Below are 19729 nucleotides of genomic sequence, written 5' to 3'. Positions count from 1 at the left end.
AAAACCAGAAGAAATCTGTTGTAACATTTAAAATCATTTGATCACAAAACTTCTCAGTGAAGTGTTACAAACAATCCTTCAACTAAAGCTTTAATTTTGGAGGGGAGATCTTAAACTATCATTTCTGAAGTTTGAAGTGTTCTTTTAACAAAGGCCACGCATTGTCTCCTTTTATCACCCTCTCACTCTCGTTCTTTTAGAATTTGATTTTTCACTCCTAGTTTTCATTTCCTAAAAATGAAGATTTTTATTTGCTGACTGACAATTTGTAACTAAAATAATTTCATCAGTAGTTGGGACTTTCACGCATGTGGTGGCAGCTGCTTGGTGGTGAATTATTATGAACTTTGAAAAAATTTCAGATTTAAATATGAAAGACATTTCTTTTAGCTTCTATTTGTAACTGCATATCCACCAGTATATGTTCATATCTGTACTTTATAGGCTACTCAGTAGCAAATTTTCTCATACCTGAACACTAAGGATGAGAAGAGGATTTCCAGAGCCTAAAAAGAGAGTTTGTGTTTTTCTGTCCCTAGACTAGTGTGAATAAATAAATGGATGAATCTTTTTCTGCTGGTAGTATCAATTTAGCCGATGTACTTTCTATAATATAAATCACATCTTGTGTTTCAAAATGAAAATAATTTTATTCTTTATCTCGGGGTGGCAAACTTTATAGCTTGTGGGGCAAGTTTTGCTAGCTGGCTGCTTTTATAAGTTAAGTTTTTATTGGGATATAGCCATCTATATTCATTTTGATGTTGTTTGTGATTGCTTATGCAGTGCAGGGGTAGAATTGAGTAGTGGGACAGAGACTCATATGGGCTGCAAAGCCTAAAATATCTACTGTCTGGCCCCTAATAGAAAAAGCTTGCTGACTCCTACTTTATTAACAATCATGCACATGCAATGTAGAAAATTAAAATGAGTCAGAAAAGTATAAGAAGGAAGTAAAAATTGTCCAGAATCACACCACTCAGAGGTGTTTGTTTTTGTAATTATTACAGAATCTGTTACCAATTGTTTTGGTTTGTAATCTTTTTTTTTTTTTTTTTTTAGGTTTTATTTTTTTAAGGTAATTTCTACTCCCAGTCTGGGTCTTGAACTCAGGACCCTGGGACCATGAGTTGCAAGGACTGAGCCAGCACCCTTGTTTATAATCTGTTTTTTTAAAAAAAACCTCAAATTATTGTGATTTGGCTATTGAATACATTTGTATTTCCTGCATTGACTAGCTTACTAGAAAGGAGCTTAATGAGCCAAGTTTTCCTGATTTGTCTTACCAGTTAAGATTAAAAAAAAATATGTCAGGAATAATAGACGCTTGATGGTGGTGGTGGTGGTGAACATTTATTGAGCATTTCCTCTGTGCGAGGTAGTTTTTCAATACTTTACATGTATTAAGTTATTTAATACTTGCAGCAGCTCTGTGGATACATTTACTAGTATCCATACTTAAAGATGAGGAAACTGAGGCACAGCGGAATTAACTACACAAGTTCATCAGCTGGTTAATAATGGTGGAGTTGGGATTTGAATCCATGCAGTCTGGCTTCAGGACCCAGGCTCCCAATACACCACAGAGCCTCTCATTAAAGCACTGCTCAGTGTATGAGAGTTGAGACTGTCCAGAGGTATATGATGTAAAAATTCGACCTTATGCCCTTCTTTCCAGTTTCACTCTCTGTAGAAATCCACTGCAGTTTGGTATAGAGATTTCCAGCTCTTTGTCTGCTTATACAAATGTTTATTCACAAATCTGTCTACATGCAGGTTTTAAAAAAATTAATAGACTTGATTTTTTTGGAGCAGTTTTAGGTTTACAGAAATTTGTGCCGATAGTATAGAAAGTTCCTGTATTACCTGTTCTCTATTTTCTGTCATTAATAACGTGCATTAATGTGGTATATTTGTTACAGTTGATGAACCAGTGTTGTTACATAGTCATTAATTAAAATCTGTGTTTTATAATAGGGCTCCTTTTTATGTTGCAGAGTTGTTTTTAAAAAGGGATCCAACCAATCATTGTTCTGTGGTGGGCTTATTTGGGTGGTTTTTAAAAACATAGTGCTTCTGGACTTTTTAATGCAAAAAAATCATTAATTCACTAATTTTCAGATTAATAACAAATTCAACAGTCTTTGGAGTAGAAAAGTTACTAGGATGTTATTTGATTCTTTTTTTCAAAAGTTCATGTTGTAGTGCCAGTTTCTTTTTTTGGAAAGAATGCTTATTTTTTGACTGGGCATTCTGGCTCCTTGAAGTTACTTAGCTTCTTGGAGATTTTCTTGCTTTTCTTAATTGGAAGAGTGATGCACATCAACCTGCTTACCATTAACATCCTCATTGGGACAGATACTTCCCTACCCATCTTTTTTGTTCTTAGCATTCACTTCCTCTTTCTCAATTTCCAGCACTTCTGTTCCTAGAATGTAAACTTCATCTAATTCTCCATATTTTTGTACTCTTGATTTTATCTAGTCTTAACCCTGGAATTTCTTCATCTGAGAGATTCCGAGTTTGGAAGAACCCAGTCAAAGTTCTGGCAGTCATCGTCACTTTCTTAATGTTGTGTGTTTCATACTGGGCCAGGCCTTGAGGAAGTTCTTAAGTCATTGAGCTGTTATCTCTTTCATAGAATCTCTTTCATTGATTCCTACTGTCATGATTTCCCCAGAGTTCTTGTCCATAATGAAATGGGTGGCCACAATCATGAGTGACTGAATGATCGCTGGAACTATACCAGGCGATGAGATGTTTGTGTGTTTTTGCACCAAACAGAAAGATCTTACTAATTCTCTTTGGTGCTGCTGTAGAAACTTTTGCACAAAGGGATAGAAGTTAGAAAAAGCTCATAAATTCCCAGCAATCTGGAGATAAGTTTCTAAAGCATCATATTCATTTCAGACAGCTCTTTAGAGCTCTGCAGCTGCAGTAGTAGTTTTTCTGCAAAATCTTGGAGAATCATGAATCAGATGGATAACTGAGAAGTTAAACACTTCTGTTTTTTTTTTTTTTTTTTTTTTTTGTTGTTTGTTTGTAAGCACTTTCATAACCTTTTCAACCTTTACTTGTGTTTGGAGCCTGTTTTTCCCGTGGCATTCTGCACTAACATTATTAGTTGCCGTCCTGTTTCTCTTGTTCATCTTTTCCTAGGAAGAAGGTCAGGGCAGCAGCTAATACTTTGGTGACCTCAGAGAGGCATGAATTGTGATAACATTGATAGTCTTGGCATTGTTTCAGATGTTTGTTCTGAAGAGTTCAGTCATCACTTTCAAAGATATCTTGGCTGCAGTTGCATTGCTCTCTTAATGTGCACATGAAATTCTGTAATACTTTATTCATTTTATTATTGTATTCTGCACTTTTATTCTAATCAGTCACAAAATGAGTGTATGAAGTCTTAAAAACTTACATGGCGATGTTCAAAGAAGAGCAATAGCAAACTTGATGGATTGATGAGATTCTTCTCCAGAGATCAAAGCGTTGCAAAATGTTATTGGAAGATCTGCATTCAAGACAGTGTAATTGTAGGAGAGTGGATCTTTCAGCTCTTGAGGAAAGTCATCTAGATGTTTTGGGTAGCAGTGACCAATCAGTGCCATAAACATCACCAGCTTTGCCAGTTCTTTGCTAGGTTTATTTGGTTGCAATTTGAAAATCTCCACTTGGATTTGTAGTGAATATTCTAATGCTGTAGAAACTCTCAGCATAGGCAGAGGGTCCACTTTATTAATTCTGTAACTGCTGCAGGTTGCTGGGCAGCCAGTGTTTGTTTCTGCTGGACATGATGGGTGCACATTGGCTGGCAATAAGCAGCTCTCAGAAAACCTACATACACCTGACATCAGCCAACCCTTCTCAGCTGTGGCTTGGAATCCTGCTTCTGGGTGTGACTAGAAATAGCCTTGGAGCTTGGCCGGTGGCGCCATCTTGGCTCATAATAGTGTGCTTTAAAAATTAATATTCACACTGCCTTCCCACATCAGTACATCTGCATCTATTCTGTTCTTTTAAGTAGTTCTTTAGTATTTTATTAAGTGGTTGAGTCATAATTTAATAGTGTTCCTATTACTGGATACTTAGACTGTTTAAATTTATTGTGTTATGTACATATGCATTATATGTATAATTGTTTTGGTAATGACTGTAGGGTAACTTTCTAAGAGTCTAGTTACTGGGTTGAAGGAAGTCCATGGTTTTTATTATTTTTTTTTACATTTTTATTTAAATTTTAGTTAACATATAGTGCAACATGGGTTTCATTTTGATACGTGTTACCAGAATGCCATCCAGAAAGGTCTAAGCAATGTAAACGCTCACCACAAATATGGGTGAAGTCTAGTTTCTCTATGCCATTGCCAGCGTTAAAAAGAAAAAATCTATATCTAATTGTCACTTAAATGTTCCTTGCAGCGTATTAAGTCTCTCTCACTGGGAGATGTGTTTTGTTGTGATGGCATTCTTTTGAAGTTGATTTAGAATTATTTTAGATGGAGCTTACATTCTGTAGTTTTTCTTCCTAGTACTTTTAAGATCTGTTCACCTATTTAGATTCCATATCCAGCCCTTGAAAGCAGTATGATTTTGCCTCCCCTGTTAAAAGAGTTTGAGGGATGGCCCAGCAGACTATATATTTCTAGAGGGTAAGGAGAGAGTAGTTTTCTTTATATCGAACAGCAATCCTGGTGTATAGCAAGTGGGGAGTAAATGGTCTTTTTAAAACCTAAATTGGATTGTGCTCTTGTGCTGAGTGAAGTGCTTTAATTTTGTTAAAAATAACCTTTTCAAAGTCTTTGTGAAATATAAACTTGAAAAATTATAGCATAAAATTGTCATCTTGGGATATGTTCTCTGTTTCATCCTTTAATTCTAAAAAGAGATAAATAAGGCTGATGAATATCCTAGGACCTATGTGTTAGGAATAATTAATCTATTTAATACGTAACATTTGGTATTCAGTTTTGGAAGTTAAGGAATGGATTAAATAGGGGATTTGTTTCGTGTAACCCATGGTTTTGATTTTTCTGTATTGGAATATACCATGTGTTAAAGGCGATGTATGCTGGCTAAATGATTTTATAGCCTGGCTTAGTTAGACATCATAAGTGTCCAGAGAGAAGGAAAAGTGAAGCTAAATTCTGGAAACTGCCAGAATATCTTCAGGCACGGGTAAAATACTTGTTGGAAAGGATGCTTGAAGTTTTTTAATGGAAGAGCGCAGAAAAATAGAATTTTTTATAGCTGATTTATAGTATTACATATTCTTATTGGTTTCTGCAGTATCCATGTACTAGAAAACAAAGCATATAAAACATATGGTCTTAAAGAGACAAACTTACCTTATTAAATTTGGCCATTTGTATGCATTTCTTTTGTTAGTATATTAGCTAATTATTTTTCACTGGCAGCATATTCACTTTAATCCTGTATGCCCTGAAATCTTAGTTTAGTGAGCATATTATGCATAATTGTATTTATACACTCATTCCTTTGGTCATGGAAGAAAGTGGTGTGGTGAAAACTCTTTAGTGTGGTGGAACAGGCAGGTTACTTTTAATTTGTTTGGAATTTATTTATATCCTATGTCATCCAGAAGTGTAATAAAATATAAGAAGGAAAGGAGGAAAAGAAAGAAGCATAATTCAATGACTAAGAATAAAATTTGGATTTGAGTTTTCTTGGCAACAAAGGTAAAGATGGAAATATGGTAAAATACATAGCACTAAACTGGGAGAAGAAACAAGACCCAATTTTCCAGGGGTAAATCTTTCTTGACAGATTTTAAAGAACTATGTAAGTTGGGGAGTACATAAAAGCTGTTTGTTTGCTTGCTTGTTTTTGTAGAGGCTCTAGTTAAAGGGTGAGGACTAAGCATTAACATTTCAAGCTAATGAAAGAAATTTTGCATGGGGTTTGGTTTGAATTTAGGTTGCAGATGTGTTTTATTTGGGTAATAGATTTTTTTCCTTAAAATATTTCAGACATTCAGGAGACTACAGAGACCAATATAATTAACATTCATATATCCACCATACAGCTGTATCAAATCTTAACATTTTCTCATACTTTCCTTTTATTTTTAAGGAAAAAATTGCACATACACTTCAGGCACCTTCTTGGATTGCATTTCACTTTGTTTCCAGAACCGACTATCGTGAATTTGGTGTTGATCATTGCTAATGCCTGCTTTATGTAATTACTACATAGAAATATTCATAAGCAAATCATAATATTTTGTGTATTTTCAAACTTGGTGTAAACTATATTTTACCTATTCCGTAACTTGTTTTTCTTGAAACACGTATTTTCGATTCATATGAAATTCCTGTACGTTACCATTTTTGACCTACAGAAATGACAGTTTCATATGTTTCAACCTAATTATAGTCATCACTTTTATCTGGGGTACAGTTACATTATTTTATTAAATGAATACAGCCATTTTTAATTTATCATCATCTTGATAGGTATTTAGGTTGTTTCCAATTTTTTCTCTTTTAAAAACAATACTACATTGAACATTCCTTATTAGGAATCCTTGTGCACATATTTAAGATCTTTGGCAAGTTTTTAAAACTGCATGTTGGAAGCCGTTAATGGGTTGTGAAATCAGTTTAGGAATTAAAATAGGATAGAAAGTATCAGTTTGTATTGTAGGCAGTATGGATAAAATGTTTTGTGAAATTTTTGTTTCTTTTTGTGTACGTGTACATATGTGGTTTACTAAGTTTGTTTTTTGTAAATTTATTTATTTTTAAGTAATCTCTGCACCCAATTTGGGGCTTGAACTCATGATCCCAAGATCTGGAGTCACATGCTGTTATGAGTCAGCTAGAGGCCCCCTATGATTGATTACTAAGTTCGAATTGAAATTCTATGGTGAAAATTACCCAGAAGTGAAGTTGTTGGGTTGGAGGTTATAGATATTATGGGAACTTTAAACTCTGTCAGATATTGCCAGATTACTCTCCAAAATTGTGTCACTTTGTTTTAGCACGAGAATATGAGAATTTGCTGTTTCCAACTCCTGTGATCCATGGCATTGTCAGATTTTTTACATGTTTACAAATCAGATGAGATTTTTATAGACAAGAAGATATCACATCATCTTAATTTTTAATTAAGATTTTTCTCGAGTGATTATGAAATTGAGCATTTTTTCAAATATTGACTGTTCAGATTTCCATTCCTTGAATTTGACTATCTGCTACAACCCCCGCCCCCCAATGCCTATTGCTTTGTGGTTTTATTTTTTGAGGGAGAGGTAGTGTGCAGGCAGAGTGTGCACGTTTGCGCCACCAGCAGGGCAGGGGTGAGGGTGTGGGAGTTTGTGGGGAAGGGGAGAGGGGAGAGAGGGAGAATCCCAAGCAGGCTCCACACCCAGTGCAGAGCCCCACATGGGGCTGATCTCATAACCCTGAGATCATGACCTGAACCCAAATCAAGAGTTGGATACCTAACCAACTGAGCCACCTAGGCACCCTTGCTTTTGCCTTTTTAAATTGATTTTAGGAGTTTATTACCTATTTTGGTAATGTCTGTTAAGTGAATTGCAAATATTTTCTTCTAGTGTATGTGGTTTATCAGTTAACTTTTTATATGGTTTTGTTGAATAGAAGTGATGATTAAATCTATCACTATTTCCCTTAATCATTTGTGTCTTTTGTGTCTTAAGAAATCTACTCCATGCCCCAAGGTCATTAAGAGTTTCCCATATTTTTTTCTAAAAGTTTTTGAAGGGGCACCTGGGTGGCTCATTTGGGTAAGCATTTGACTCTTGGTTTCGGCTCAGGTCATGATCTTGAGCCTGTGGGATAGAGCCCTGTGTTGGGCTTTGTGCTCAGTGCAGGGTCTGCCTCAGATTCTCTCTTTCGTAAGTAAATAAAATCTTTAAGAAAAAAAAAAGTTTTTTTTTTTTTTTTATTTAAAATTTAGGTCTTGATTATGCCTGGAAGAAAAGTTTTTATTGTGTATGATGTGAGGCAGGGATCTAATTTAATTTTTTATATGCATAGCCAGTTAGTACAGCACTATTTAACAGAGTGTGTTTTTAAAATTTGAATTGTTAATCTTTTAAGCAGTTTTTGGCTCAACACAGTAACAGCCTTTTTGTCTTTCCAAAGGCTGCTTCACATGTTCAAGTTTGTGACTTCTGGGCAAGAGTAATGTGATTGGATGATTACTTGATTCAGAAGTATAACTTAGAGGAGTAGATGGATACAGAGCACATTTTGTAGATCTCACCTAAATGTCATTTCTCTCAACCACTTTTGTAATAGAAGCTGGGTTGCAGATAGCTTGAGGCTACACTTTGGTGAGGAAACAGATTGCTGGTTTTTTGCATTGCTGGTTAGCATCCACCGACCTTGGAAACTAGATAAGCAGGTGTTCGATAGATACCTTTTTTAAAAAGATTTTATTTATTTATTTGCGAGAGAGAGCAGAGAGAGCGACAGAGAGCATGAGCAGGGAGGAGAAGGAGAAGCAGGCTGCCTCCTGAGCAGGGAGCCCAACATGGGGCTCGATCCCGGGATCCTGGGATCATGACCTGAGTAGAAGGCAGACGCTTAACCGACTGAGCCACCCAGGTGCCTCTCGATTGACATCTTGATACTTGAACCTTCAGAATACAGTTGACCCTTAAACAACACGGATTTGAACTGTGTAGGTCTACTTACACGTGGATTTTTTTATGATACAGTACTTTAAGTGTATTTTCCCTTACGATTTTCTTAAAAAGCTTTTCTCTAGCTTAATTTTGTACAATAATACAGTATATATGGGGTGCCTGGGAGGCTCAGTCAGTTAAGCACTAGCCTTTGGCTCAGGTCATGATTTCTGGGTCCTGGGATAGAGTCCCACATTGGACTCCCTGCCCAGCAAGGGGGTCTCCTTCTCCTTCTCTCTGCCCCTCCTCCCTGCTTGTGTCCCCCCACACCTCAAATAAATAAATAAATCTTTTAAAAAAATACAGTATGTATAATACATATAGGTTCAGTGTCTTCCCTCCAGCTCTTTTTTATTTTTTTAATTTATTTTTAATTTTTTAACATTTATTTTTTTTTAAAGATTTTATTTATTTATTTGACAGAGAGACAGCCAGTGAGAGAGGGAACACAGCAGGGGGAGTGGGAGAGGAAGAAGCAGGCTCCCAGCGGAGGAGCCTGATGTGGGACTCGATTCCAGAACGCCGGGATCACGCCCTGAGCTGAAGGCAGACGCTTAAGGACTGCGCTACCCAGGCGCTCCTCAGCTCTTTGTTTTTTAAATCCTGAGCACTTGACTTTATATTTCAGAGATTTGACAAAATAAATTCAGATAATTTTTACTGAGGAGTAAAAACATTTTTTTTGGTCATGTTTATGATATTTATCAGCTTTTTACAAAGTCAAATTTATTGAGTATAGTTTACACTCAATAAAATTCACCCTCTTTTAGATGTCCAGTTCTGTGAATTTTACAAACATTACTGAACGATCTTTAAATGGCCAAAGTGGACTTGATAACTATTGGAAAGGCCTAACGTAGCAGCTCAGCACACAACAGTCGGCATCTGTTTATCACTTTGGAAGTCATTATAGGAAGATTTGCATTAGGCATAACAAGAGACCAGTTGTGTAGTCAGCTCCACTGGCTTTTCCTCCAGTTCTGCTTCATGTGATGATATTTGTCTGTTTTTTTCGTCAGGAAAGTTGGTCAGTGGGATGTGGCAGTTAGACCAGGTTCCATGTGATTTTACTAAAAGTTGGCCTACATGCTAGGGGGAAAAGGTAGTGTAAATTGTACAAAGTGTTGCCTGTGTTTGTATATCCAAAATAATTTTTTTAAAAACAAACTGATTTGACGTGTGTTTTGTGTTTATAGCAGTTAAGATGCTATGAAGGCTTGAGAATGCCTGTCTTAAAAAAATTTAGGTGTTGCCTCTTCTCAGTTATCAACTGTATCATTTTCTTAAGGGCTGTATCAGTAACATATGTTGGGAACTTTTCCCATTTTATCACTTTTTTTTTTTCACTTACCAGTTTTGTTTTATTGACATTTTTCGACTCAGAAATGTTCTGAGTGTTTGGGGAAGAATTCCAATTTTAATCAGTTGGCTTTATTGCTTCCAGTATGTAGCAAGGCTCTATGTTCTTCCCCATTTTTTGACTCTTTCATAATATTTTCAACATTGTTGTTAAGTACGATGTATTATCAGTGTTGAAACTCCTGGTTTTGGCATTTGAGTAGTACTGTGCATTTGAGTACAGCTTATGGTTCATGGAGGCAGGGTTGTGGATAAGAGCATTGACTTGGGTGTTAGGCAGAGTAGGTTGATTAGGTAGATTAGTTTGCCATTTTTAAATATAGTTAACTCAGGCAGGTTATTTATAACTTCCCTGGGTGTTTTGTCATTTCCAAAATGTAGGAAATAATTTAACTGTCTCCCAGGATTATTGTATATTTAACTGTCTCCCAGGATTATTCACAGGAAATGTTCTTTGCATGTAGTAAGTACTCAGTGCATGTTAGCTGTTCTCCTCCTCCACATCCAGCAAAGGTTTTTGAGCTCCTACTTTGCATCCAAACCGTGCTTGGTGTTGTGATCCAAAAATGGATTCTGAAGGCTTCCTGACCCTAAGAAGTTTCACTGTGCAAGAGGGGAAGGCAGACATGTAAACAGATAAATGCAATAAATTGTGACAGGTACTGTAATAAAAACATTAATAAGTGAGAATGAAGGAGTTAGTGTCAGGAGTCTGGGGAGGTCAGGGAAATTAATTTCTGCCTCTGAACTTCTTATGAAGTGTGAGTAGTAATTCCCCATTCATTTTTTTGGCTAATACTTTATTGAATACAGCTACTGTGTGCCAATTGCTATTTTAGGTGCTAGGAATATTGGAGTAAAGAAGGCAATGTCTCTGCTCTCAGAAGCTTTCATTCTAGTGGGAAAAGACCAGTAGTAAACAAAGAAAAAAAAATCATGGACAAGTGCTGTAAAATGTGATAAGGAGTGAGTTGAGTTAGGAGATGCTTTAGATTGTGTGGGCAGAGAAGGATTCTTTGAGTAGGTGACCTTGAAGTTGAAGATCAGCCTGTGAAGAGGGAACCTGTAGTGGGTGATTATCAGAGGGATGAGCATTCCAGGCTTTGGGAAACCAGGTGACATAAAGGCATTTGAGCTTTTGGAGTGTTAGGAGGAGCAGATAGGTGGAATGTAGTGTGCCAGGGGGGAGAGTGGTATAAGATGAGGCCAGAGGTAGGGGCTAGGTCATTTAAGGTTTTGTAAGCCAGAGTAAGGGTTTCCTAGCTATAAAAGAAAGTTATTGGAGGGCTCAAGGGAGTACCTTTCGATAAAGATCGCTGTGGCTGTTGTGTGGGGAATGGATTCTGGATTCTGAGGATAAGGAGTGGGGTAGTTGGGTAACAAAGACGGAACCAAGGAGACCTTTGTAGGCTATTGTATTTAGGACAGGTGAGAGAGATTTTATTTTCTGGCTTGAACCAGAAAGTAATACAGGAGAGAAATGGGTAGATTTGGGCCGTGTTTTGAAGACTGAGTTAGTAGGACTTGCTGACTGAATTATGACCAGTGAGAGAAATCCTAGGACTTTAGCAATTAGAAGATTGATAGTGCAGTTTACTGAAATGGGTAAGTCTGGAGGGGAGAAGAGGTTTTGCGGGAAATCATGAGTTCTGTTTTGTTAAGTTTGAAGTGCCAATTAGACATCTGTGTAGAGACTTTACACTTGGTGATAGGTTATAGTAATTATAGGTTATGGAGTTCAGTGAGAGATAAATATTTGGCAATCACTGACTTGTATCTGCTAGATTTGGTGAGAAAGATTTCAGTGATGGCCTTGTTGAGTGTGGCCTCAGTGGGAATAGAAGATAGGTTGTAGAGATGTATCAGGTGAGGGATGGAGTGAGAATGTGAGGTTGGCGAATGGAGACGGCAACCATAGACTCCTCTTTGAGAAATTTTTCAGTGGAAGGGAAGCAGTAGAATAGTTGTATCTACAAGTAAGACCTAGATTTGAGTCTTGTTTTTATATTTGCCTGGATGCGTTATTATTTGAGTGTAATATTTATGTACTTTACCCATTCATCTCTACAGTATTGAGGTAAATGGTATTTTTTCTCTTGTGACATGAGAGATTTTAGTCTAGGAAAGTTAAATGACAGTTGAGGAATTTACAAGGTGGTGGAACCTGTATTTGTACTCACTAACTTTGATATCCCATACAGGGTACTTTTTGATATACCAAAATGCCCTTTAAACTTTAAGTCTCATCTACCTTAGAGTTTTTGAAAAGATTACAAGATGAGAGTTGTGAAAATTCTTCTAAAGCTGTAAATTGCCATGGAATCCTTGGGAGAATCTTTACTTTTCCTGATTTCCTTTTTTGTAAAATGAGAAACTTCAGAAGGTAACAATACAAATCATGTAGCTAATTGTTATTTAAAACAAAAAACTGATTCATTATAGTTGTTAATAAAATTATACAAACAATTCAGAAATGTAGCAGAAACCTTATTATAGGAATGCTCTTTGATGCTTTAACAATAATGTTTTATAGGTATATGTTACATATCACATGGTAATAATTGTAATTATTATGTAAATACTTTATTAGTATTGTATCTAATTTTGAGCTGCTTATGCTAGATAGGATATGAAAAAATTGTGTGGACTCTAGTAAAGTCTCCACGAAATGATCAGAAATTAGAAAATGGGTCCTTTATGGAAAAGTTTAATGAATAAGAATTATTTTTTTTTAAAGATTTTATTTTTAAGCAACCTGTAAACCCAGTGTGGGGCTCAAACTTAAAACCCCAAGATCAACCAACTGAGCCAGCCAGGCGCCCCTGAATAAGAATTATTTAACCTGGATTAGTCAGAGTTGAATTAATAATAAGGATTTGCAGCAAAGTGTTGGATATTACCATTGTGGAGAACAAAAATAGATGATGTCTTTTGACATTCCGTAAATACAATTGATTTCTAGACCTTAAGGACTGTTAAACATTTAAAGAAACCCTTGTAGGAGATCTTCATCTTTGGAGACCTTTAAGAATGTATTAAATGATTTTTATTTGGTAATATAAAGAATTGAACCCATCATATATTTTGAAATCTTGTATTTGGTTTGATTCTTTATATTGCTTAATGAAAGAAGATTAGGTATTGGTTATTTATTGTATTTGCATACTTTTCCAGTTCATCATATGATTATGAGCCAGGGCTTCTGCCATTTATTTTAAAAGTTAAATTTATACTTAGCTAATTCTTTTTTATACTGTGGGTACCCTGTCTTCCAAATAAAAAAATGGCAAAGGGAAATGCAGAAATTGAGGATGAAATAATATTAAAGTGGCTTTTTAATGCTTCTTATTAGTGTTTGTTGTGATCAGAAACTTCAGAATCTTCAAGTATGACTACCGCTACTGGGTGTGTGGTATCTGGCTAAGCTTTCTAACTAGTGATCCTAGTCTATCACCAGCCTTACAGGGCGTGATTTAAATTAATTCTTGGTGGTTTGTCTCTCTTACTTAGCCTATTCAGTTCTCACAACCACATATGAAGTGTAGAGATTGTTAACCCTTTTCAGATTAACTTCGTATCTGCTATGGACCTTTGAGGTTGTTAAAAATTAGAATATAAGTTTTCACATTCTGAGGGCCACGGGGAGTAGGGTGTAATAGTTGAAATCTAGGGGCATCACTTTCTAGTTCTTTTTTGGGGGGGTGCAAGAGGGTGGTTTTATTAAAGCACAGGGACAGGACCAGTGGGCAGAAAAAGCTGCTGCCCATCACTTTCTAGTTCTGTGATTAGATTATTCAGTGATAGAGGATGGGCTGCAAAATATGTTCCAGGGTTTTGTTGGCTTTCTCTAAGGTGAAAGTAGCCAATTTCACAGTAACTTGGAAGTTGTATATGGAAACTATTCTAGTATGGTCTGTCATTCTGTACTGAGGTATGCCTTTGAAGTTGCTGCATGGTTAATGAGATTTTTGATATCAGGTTCATGCTTTTCCTTCATTGGAAACCTGAGTGGTACAAAATGTTCTACATGGAAGTAGTGGTATGTTGTATCCCTCATTACCTCTTTCCGACTTCAATGTGAAGTGAAATATAGTGGATAGAAATCTGAACAACTAGTGGAATGGGATTATTTTTTTAGAATGGAATAGTTTATTTCATCAGTGGGACCCCATAGGGACCCCATCCTCCCAACGAGGATATTAAATGTACCAGATTTTCTTTTGAATATTAGCTTTTTTTTTCTTTTTTAATCACTATCAAAATACTAGATGTATGTTCCATGACTGGCTTAAGTCCTTACAGAATTCGGAAGGGAGGTTTCTCTCATATTAACTGGCAAGGAAAGTGGTTTATCTCTTAATATTAATATTTAAAAAATGGTGCAATAATGGGGGAAAGGGGTCATCTGGATACTAGAATGTTGTTTCTTGCTGGTTACACAGCATTTATACTTTGTGTTCTTTGTGAACTTTGCTTGCTTGAGTATATTTTTTACATCAAGGTTTGTTAGACAAAGAGGTAGTGTGGTACTGTAGTATAATTTTCCTGAATTGTTGCCTTGATTATCATACTTCACAGTTCTTAGAACTTTAATTTGGTACCTTTTTATTTTGTAAGCTGTGAACTTTATGGGCTCTAAACTGAGCATATTTTTTGAAATATATTTCTATTTTCTTTATTCATCCAATTTTAAATGGTAATTTGACTTTTAAAAAATTTCTACTTCTTTTCATTTATTCCCCAAATAAGGATCAATGAATTGAGCTTTTCTTTGCTGATATTAATCATTTATTAAGTTGTAGAAGTAGTATAGGGTAAGAATACCAGGAGTGAGACTGACTAAATTCAAATTCTAGCTCACCAGTTACTAGTTGTATATAGTTATGTATGTAGACTGTCTTGCTTTATTTTGTCATCTATGAAGTGGGAATAGTACCCATCTAACAGGGTTTTAACTGAGTTAGTTCTTATATATTATTTAAAAGACACAGTGCCTGGCATACAGTAAAGCACTAAATAAGTTATAGCTGATATTACCATTTTTCTTATGATAAAATATACATATGAAGCTTACCATTTTGATCATTTTAAGTTTACACTGCTGTAGCATTAAATACATTCAGTGTTTTGTAACCATCACCAGTATCCCAAAACTTCTGTATCACCTAAAACAAAATTAACCATTAGCAATATCCTTTACTCCCTCCCACTAGCCCTGATAACCTGTGTTTTACCTGTGATTATTTTGTAGCATGAATCTGAACTTCATTCTCTTTTGTTATTATTAATAGCTTAATTTGTCATTGTATGTTTATACCACATTTTGTTTATCAGTTCATCTATCCGTGGTTGCTACTAGAGTTTCCATGTTTTGGTTATTGGGAGTGTTGGTGTACAAGTATCTGTTTGAATCCCTGCATTCAATTATTTTGGCTATATATTTAGGAGTGGAATTGCTGAATCACTATGACTCTGTGTTTAACTTTTTGAGGAACTTGTTACTGTAGTTTTTATTATCATTGTCATCATTTGGTAAAATGTAGGGATGAGCTTTTTTTTAGAAATTATGTTTATTACCGAGGTGCTATTAGTGCTGTGGTATGCATGTTTATTGGAAGCTATGTGCATAATTTTCCACTCCTTGGATTGAAATTTCTGGTGTGGAGTATTACATTTAAAACTGTGGAGCTGGGCTTGCCTGCTCTCTCTCTCTCTTTTTTTTAAGTTGGCTTCACGTGTAGCGTGGAGTCCAGTGCGGGGCTCGAACTCATGACCCCGAGACCAAGACCTGAGCTAAGATCAAGAGTCAGATGCTGAACCAACTGAGCCACCCAGGTACACTTCCCTCTCTTTTTCTTAATTAAACTTTTCATTTGGAGATAATTGTAAATTCATGTGCAGTTGTAAGAAATGATACCAAGAGATTACCCATACACTTCCGTAGTTTCTCCCAGTGGTAAAATCTTGCAAAATTATATATAGTGCAATATTTATAATCATGGTACTGACATTGTCAAGATACAGAACAATTCTTTTACGCCAAGGATCTTCTTTTATGATACTCTTTTATGGCCATACCCGCTTTCTTGTTTTTCTTTTTCCTCTCTTCTCTTCTCTTCTCTTCTCTTCTCTTCTCTTCTCTTCTCTTCTCTTCTCTTCTCTTCTTTAATGGAGCCCAGTGTGGGGCTTGAACTCATGACCCTGAGATCAAACCCTGAGCTGAGATCAAGAGTCAGATGCTTGACTGAGCCATCCAGGCACCCCATACCCACTTCGTTCTCACGCCTTCCTTAACTCCTGACAACCACTAGTCTGTTCTCCATTTCTTTATTTTTGTTGTTTCAAGGATGTTATAAAAATGGAATCATACAGTGTGTAACTTTTTGGGATTGGCTTTTTACCCCTATTAAAAAAGTTGTAAAATACATATAAAATTTACTTTTTTATTATACATTTTTAAAGTGTGCAGTCATGTACATTCATGTTATGCAACCATCACGACCATTAATCTTTTCATCTTGCAAAATGAAAACTCTATACCCATTAAACAATAACTCCCTGTTCTCCCCCACCCCCAAACTCTGGCAGCCATCATTCTCCTTTCTGTCTCTATGATTTTGACTACTTAAGTTATTTCATACAAGGAGAATCATACAGTATTTGTTTTGTTGTGATTGGCTTATTTTACTTAGCATAATATCAAGGTTCATCCAGGTTGTAACTTGTGTCAGAATTTCCTTCCTTCCTTTTCTATTTTAGAAAGAGAGTTGCGTGTGCACGAGTAGGGGGAGGGGCAGAGAGAGAGAAGGAGAGGGGGAGAATCCCAAGCTGACTCTGTGTGTTGAGTGTGCAGCCTGACGCAAGGCTTGATCCCACGACTCTGAGATCACAAACTGAGCTGAAAGCAAGAGTTAGTCACTGAACCAACTGAGCCACCCAGGTGCCGTAGACTTTCCTTCTTTTTTTGAGGCTAAGTAGTATTTTATATGTGGATTACATTATTGACTCATCCACTGATAGAAGCTTGGGTTGTTTCCATATATTAGCTGTTGTAAATACTGTTATGCACATGAGTGTATAAATGTCTCTTCCAGACCCTGTTTTCAGTTCTTTTGCATTTATACCCAGAAAGAGAATTGCTAGATCATATGGTCATTCTATTTTAAATTTTTTTGTGGAACTACCATACTGTTTTCCACATTTTGTCTGCTCTTTTAAAATTGAGGACAAAATAAAAATCAAAATTAGAAAATAGGTGAAGTAATACATTGCACTAATATGATCTATCTTGACAAGCCCAGTTGTATGATTAAATATAAATAATTTTAATTCCTTTTCTTCTTTCCTTTTGTCCCCTTAGAGAATGGGACATGCATGCATTCAATTATTCATTCATTCATTCAAGCAACCTATATTGAAGGTCTGCTGTATATCTGTTGCAATTTGGGTTTCAACAGTGAACGAAACAAATCCTTGCCCTCATGGAACATATGAACTATTGGTTTCCTAAAAGTACTTCTTAGAATAGAGTTATATTATTAGAGCTGAAGTGTCTAACAATTAAGTTAGCAATTTCTTCAGGTAAAAAAATTGCTTTTGAGGTACATTTAAGTAACTGTGGTGCTTTTAAGCAATGTAATAACTTTATGGAGTAGTTTTTGAAGGGAAAGTGATGCCTAAGAGGTGGGAATTTAAAATTTTCCATTGCTTTCCCATTAGGAAGGCAACGTGGTATTAGTACATTTGACGGGGAGTCAAGAGATCTAGGTTCTAGTTCTGACTTTATCATGTAATATTTGGTGTTTTGCTGGAGTCTTCACTTTCATTTTTGTTCCTCTTCACTTCTTTACATAACTTTTTTTTTTTTTTTAAGTTCTGCGCCCAGCATGGAGCCCAGGGTGGGGCTTGAATTTAACAATCATGAGATCAAGACCTGAACTGAGATTAAGAGTCGGATGCTTAACCGACTGAGCCACCTAGGTGCTCCATAACTTTCTTCTTTTTAAAGGATTTTGACTACAGTTAGGTTAGTAACTATTTCAGTATCACTTTTTATACTGGTAATATCCAGTACTATTTTCAAGCTTATTCCTGATGTCAGCTGAATATTTGTTTCTTCAAACTTCATTTCCAAAAACAAATTCATTCTTTTTGTTTTTTTGAGGATTTTATTTATTTGGGGTGGGGGAAGCATGAACAAGCAGGGGGAGTTGTAGAGGGAAAGGGAGATGCAGGCTCCCCGTTGAGCAGGGAGCCGGATGCAGGGCTGGATCCCAAGACCCTGGGATCATGACCTGAGCCTAAGGCAGACGCTTAATGGACTGAGCCACCCAGGCACCCAAGAATGTATTTCCTAAAGAGAAAAGTAGTAGGATGTATGCTTGAACGATTTTATGCAGAAAATAAGTCTCTTTTCCAACAGACATTGTGGGCATAATAATTCCCTCAATAAGAGGATATTTAATCTAGATATTGGGAAAGAGGGGCTTTGCAATCTGAGGAGGAGGTAGGTGTAGGATTTGAAAAACTTAGCGGTATTTTCTTTCTCTCCTCATCATCACTTCCTGGCCACCCAGAAATTTTAAAAGACCCTAGATCTGCTCTACTTGCTGAAAATTTGTATAGGATTTCTGCACCTATTCATAGACTCAGAGTACCTCTTAGTTACTTGTTTCTTCCTACCAGCTGTATTCTGTCGTTCTTTTTTTTTTTTAAGCTCTTTGTAATACAGCACAGTATTCATAGAATCTTTTTTTTTTTTTTAAAGATTTTATTTATTTATTCGACAGAGATAGAGACAGCCAGCGAGAGAGGGAACACAAGCAGGGGGAGTGGGAGAGGAAGAAGCAGACTCATAGTGGAAGAGCCTGATGTGGGGCTCGATCCCAGAACGCCGGGATCATGCCCTGAGCCGAAGGCAGACACTTAACCGCTGTGCCACCCAGGCGCCCCAGTATTCATAGAATCTTGATCAGTGAAAATTTTCTGTGTAAGTAGAATAAAGATTGACTCTTCTGATTGACAGATACTCAGAAATCTTACTTTCCATCTCCCGTATTACTCCCTTTTACTGTTAAGGCTCTTAGAGCAAATTAAAGCCTAGTTTCAAATACTTTTCCTATTTTTTACTTTTCCTCACTAGACAATCATTTGTTTAAAGCGGGACAGTTCACTGTTTTAATACTTTTGTTCTCCGAGCCTTACCTAAATCTTTTTTCTCCTCCACCCATAATTTCTTTTTGAAACTTGCAGTAGATCATTGTAATAGATACTAATATTACACCTCAGGACTATTTGTCTTTCCCATTATCCCTAGAATGTGCTGGAGGTTATGGGGCTGAGGTTAGGTTTTTGAATCCTAATATTATACTATAATAAATATTTGAACACTGGGTTTTATGTATTGTTTGAGTATTATTTAGTTTTTGGAGAAAGTAAAAGTTCCAGATTTTTTTGATTTGGAATATTTTTCCTTTATTAATAGTTTAAAAATCATTAGGCAATCTTTTTTTTTTCTTTAGAATGATAAGCATAGGAAAGGGATATATGTTACCATACGCTTTTTTATTTTTTGAGTAATGTTTGCTTTTAATAGCTTCTAATTATTTTCTTATCCTACCCTGAATAGTTGGCCTCTAAATTTAGTATCCATTCCCCCCCCCAAACCTGCTTTTATTTTCTGTTATTTTCTTATGT

The 19729-nt window shown here is 36.1% G+C and overlaps 1 protein-coding gene and 1 pseudogene across 4 annotated transcripts in view; one reads left to right on the top strand and one right to left on the bottom strand.

Annotated features, from left to right (window-relative positions):
- The window catches only part of ADIPOR2 (adiponectin receptor 2), a 141398-nt gene that overhangs the window by 55045 nt on the left and 66624 nt on the right, over positions 1-19729 (top strand). Inside the window, exon 1 of one of the 4 annotated variants that reach the window (XM_087855506.1) lies at positions 15846-15868. The exons of the other annotated variants lie outside the window; for them this stretch is intronic. The gene's annotated coding sequence lies outside the window, so the exon portion shown is untranslated. Of the gene's footprint in view, positions 1-15845; positions 15869-19729 lie in introns of those variants that run through there. 4 annotated transcript variants of the gene reach the window in all.
- LOC123778216 (protein SDA1 homolog pseudogene) lies at positions 2268-3792 on the bottom strand (annotated as a pseudogene).

The sequence above is a fragment of the Ursus americanus genome, chromosome 25 (assembly GCF_024610735.1).
Source record: "Ursus americanus isolate L20-20 chromosome 25, mUrsAme1.1.p, whole genome shotgun sequence".
Taxonomy (NCBI): domain Eukaryota; kingdom Metazoa; phylum Chordata; class Mammalia; order Carnivora; family Ursidae; genus Ursus; species Ursus americanus.
The sequence above is the reverse complement of the archived record's forward strand: the minus strand, read 5'-3'. Positions and strand labels throughout refer to the sequence as shown.